Genomic DNA, 4,353 nt, shown 5'->3' on the forward strand with positions numbered 1-4,353 from the left:
CTGTAGCAAAAATTTGAGCAAAATTGCATTCTATAGCGGTAGCTCTAATCCCTCTCCTCTCCTCTCCTCTGGCGCTGCCGCCTTATTTGAGTTCCACCATTCAATCCGAACCCTTTCGGCTTTCAGACAGCTCTTTCATGAACAAAAATTGTTCATAATCGTGCCAGAGACATGGTGACAATATGATTCTGGATAGTTACGGTCAACAGAAAAGCATGCAGAGAGCCAGATGTGTACAGCTTCAGTGTGTCACCAACAGAGAAAAAAAAGGAACTGAACCTGCTCTTGGATGTAGGCACGGAAAAGTACATGATGTCATCAGACGCATCACTAACAGGATACTAGAACATTGAAGGTTGCAGATTGAAGCTCTAGCAGTCAGGAGACGAGAATATTCAAGGAGTTTTTGCGTTGGTTTTCACCACTACTGCTTCAGCGAGACCTTTGGTCGGGAAAAAAAATTTGGCATCCTCCTCACTCCATCCAAGAGCACCTTGTTTGCCTCTGCATAAAGCAATTAACAATGAGTTTATTCAGTGACAACAGAGTAAACAAACACTGTTCTAGAAGTTCATAACACTTTCCAAAAGCACAGATTGTTTTTAGCCTTACAAGCTTACATAACCTGGTCAACTCGTCACTTGTTTTTCCAGCTAAACGTCTTCAGCCTTTAACATCCTTTTCCAACCTCCAAATATACAACGCAGGTGTTGATGACTGAGTAGGAAAATAAAATAGTGCACACATAAGTTTTTGAACAAAGGTTGAAACTACTGTTTTGGCAACCTTGCTCATGTCGAAACAGAAACTGAAGTGTAAAGTCGTTTTTATGGAAAGCAAGGCGCATATCCAATATAACATCATTCCCAACAGAGACGAGACCCTGCTAATTGTGAACTGAATAATAACTCCAATAAGCCGTGTCGTAAACCTCAGACATAATAAGTTCATCACTCATGGTCAAGAAAAACTTTAAAATGACTACAATTGACCATAATAACTTACAATTTGGTCAGCACTTGTACAGTTCAGACAGGAGCTACACCGTACTGATGAAAATCTGCAGACCAGAGTGAATATATATTCACCTGCATGTGGCTACATTAAGCAGGATAACAAAGATACATGATATATGGACCCAGACGAGTGACATTATTTCTTATTAAAATGCGCAGAAGAAAATACAAACAATAATTGAGCCAGATATCTGGCTTTTCTATGTTTGCCAGATAATTTCCTGGCTCTGCTTAAATTTAGATCAAATTGCCAAGTCCCCTCATCTGCCCACAAAACTTATGGCAGTTGGCAGAACAAATTCCTAGGCACATCTAGCCAGTTTCGTGGACTTCGTGACAAAAAATTTAGGAGTACCAAAGTTCACTGGATATTTCACTTGCATAAACTAGCTATTCGTGAGCATATATAACATTATACTTATTTTCATGTTCATAACTTGAGGATGATTACAAAGTTCTAGAAATTGTTAAATCATGAAGTAAGCAAATCAGTATCTGGAGTGTAGAAACTTGTATAGGGAACAATGCCGTGAGTCTGACCGTCACCGCAATCCTCCTTCCTGACCCAGCCAGAGTTTAGATCAATGCTGAAGATGGACCGCCTGTCCTGCGTGGGCACAAAAAAGACCCCAACGCCATGTGCAAAGCAAACATAATAATCTAAGATGGGGAAGGCATCAGCAGGAAGCAGTGTCTTGAGCTCAACAACTCTGAGTTGTGACCATCCAGCATGTCCCTGATCAGGACCCGTCTGCATTGACCAGAGCAAGAGTCTGGAGTCCACAATCCTTGCGAAACCCAACTGACCACCCTCCATCGTCGGAACGAGATCCTCAGCAGTCGGGCAAACTGACTGCTCCCGGCAGTCACCCCATAGGCACTGTTGGTAGGGATCAAGGTTTAAAATCTCCGGCTATAGCTGCCGCTATAGCCGAAGATAGCCGCTGAAGAAAGGCACAGCTAGGAGAAGCAGTTTTTAGCGCTAATCAACCGTCCACGCTAATAGCCGGAGATAACCGGAGTTAGCTGCTAATCAAAGGCTTATTTAGCGGCAACTAAACACTTGACTGGCCTTGAGTTTCTAGCCGACTCATATAAGTGAGGGTGTAAATTGAGGTGACATATCTTTCTCTCTGATGTTCTCTGTGGTCTCAAAGGATGATCAGTCGGATGCTTTTCCTTCGAAAGGAGTACCAGCATATCTTACGTCAAGGTTTAGTGGAGCAACCATCCAGTGCGCGAATCTCCATACTAATCCCTAGGTTACAGATTTGGATGCACAGAAACCTATTCTTGACCTCACTAATCAAGGTGTCCCTATTAGGATGAGGGTTACTGACCACATAACAAGGGCGTATGTAGCCCATTGTAGATTCCAGCCGAGAAGATTAAGGAATTGTGACAGCAACCATGTTACTTGCTAAATTGTGCCTATATCTACTCCAAAACTGGAGGCATTCATCTATTCATTCAAATACTACAAAAAGGACAGATGAGCCTGCCTACCTGATGAGCAAGGTAGCCTTTTTAATGAGCTGACTCTTATGTTGTGCAAGTGTGACCTTTTAGATCTTTCTTGTTCTACACTAATGAAACCGCCAAACTCTGGTGGAAACAAACCACTTCCTCCGGCTAAAACAAAGGAAATTTAAAACCAAAAGTTGGTGAATTAGTTGGTTGTTACCTGAATCCAGGTACGTACACCCACACAATCTCGATTTGACACAGCAACACTTGAAACACTACTTGTCAAGTTAAGTAGCGACCTGCATACAGATGAGTTGCCAGAGAAGAGTTCATTGCCCTTCCCAAAGGTTGGTTCAAGTCTTGCTCCTTGCTCGAGAATAGATGCTGAATAGGGAAGTAGACAGTAGGAAGAGAAAGGTATCCTCATTTTGACCTTCCCTTGGTCATTACGAACATTACGCTCGGCTTTCCTTATCTATTCAACCAGTTCGTGGGTTCTCCGGTGCCCTGCGGGGATTGACCTTTCTAACGCATATTCCGTCGTACCGGCATAGCCCCACTGATTTGTTTTCGATCGGAGCATCAAGCAGCGCAACCCGGTTCTACTTGACTAAGCCCCGTGCTCGTCCAAGGAGGGAGTACGAACAGCGGATGCTGGCTATCTTACACGTGGACTTGTTGAAGTAGTTCAACATATTATTGTGCGTAGAAGAGATTGTGGTACTATCCGAGGTATTTCTGTGAGTCCTCAAAATGGGATGACGGAAAAACTTTTTGTCCAAACACTAATTGGTCGTGTATTAGCAGACGATATATATATTGGTTCACGATGCATTGCTGCTTGAAATCAAGATATTGGAATTGGATTAGTCAATCGATTCATAACTGACTTTCGAGCACAACCATTGGAATGGCTCTTAACTGCACCAAGACATCCTTTTCGCCCTCCGCATCCAACCAATAGCTTTTGGGCGCGTTGAAAATTCCCTCCCTCACTTTATATTCAAATTTCAATGATGAATCGAGCCGCATCACATCAACTATATAACTTAACATACGCATTTTCTTGTTGCGTTGCATCCCATTGTTTCAACCCTTCCCGGTAAAATGCAAGTATCCGCTGATACCGGATCGGATCACGAAGAAATGGGAACAGCTTTCGCACTAGCAGACCCTAATGCGCCAGTCCCTGATTCCAAGAGTAAGAGTAGTCCCCTATGCTATGGTATTTTCTCTTTGGCTGAAGCTGAATCCCCATTCCTTTCTCCTGTCTCTTGTACTTAACATCCGCCTATAAATTCTGATTGGTAGGTCAATTCTATTGTTTCCACCGACCGAGCCGGGCCGAATGCCCAGTAAAAGATTTCTCGATGAAACTCTCATCAACAGATTGATTTGCTGCCCCTCAAGGCTCGCCACAACCTACTTAATCAGCATTTGAAGGTGGATTGAGTCCTTTCAGAAGGTCCCTACCATTAGCGAGTAGTGAAACTACGAAATTTATAGCGGGATAGGAGTAGGCGAAAGAAGCGTCTCTCTCTTGCCAAAGAATTCCCTGCCTCATCTAGGTCTTGATTGGAATCTGTTGTCATAGGAGCAAAAGGTCGGCATCCTTCCTTAAGCGCGGTGTGGGTGACAGAGGATGTGCTCGTACGGTTCATAGTTGGGTATGATATTCTCGTGGATTGTTGGGAACGTCCTCTATATTCGAAATATGCCTTTCTAGGAGCATTATGTTCTGCAGCTCAAATGGTCTCTTATGAAGTCCCCGTTGTTCACAAAAGCTGATGAGCCTTAACCGACGCCGCGGAAGAAGCAATTGGATAAGAATCATACGCTGTGAATGAGCAGACGAATCGACCGAGGGCTT

At 43.5% G+C, this 4,353-nt stretch overlaps 1 long non-coding RNA gene across 1 annotated transcript; it reads right to left on the bottom strand.

Moving 5' to 3' along the window:
- Nucleotides 1–269: 269 nt before the first annotated feature.
- LOC120658701 lies at nt 270–1,918 on the bottom strand. The gene is made up of 3 exons (XR_005668812.1): nt 1,006–1,918; nt 626–717; nt 270–504 (listed from the first exon to the last, which is right to left on the bottom strand). It is a non-coding gene; the product is annotated as an uncharacterized LOC120658701 (long non-coding RNA).
- Nucleotides 1,919–4,353: the final 2,435 nt, after the last annotated feature.

Source organism: Panicum virgatum, chromosome 2N (assembly GCF_016808335.1).
Source record: "Panicum virgatum strain AP13 chromosome 2N, P.virgatum_v5, whole genome shotgun sequence".
Taxonomy (NCBI): domain Eukaryota; kingdom Viridiplantae; phylum Streptophyta; class Magnoliopsida; order Poales; family Poaceae; genus Panicum; species Panicum virgatum.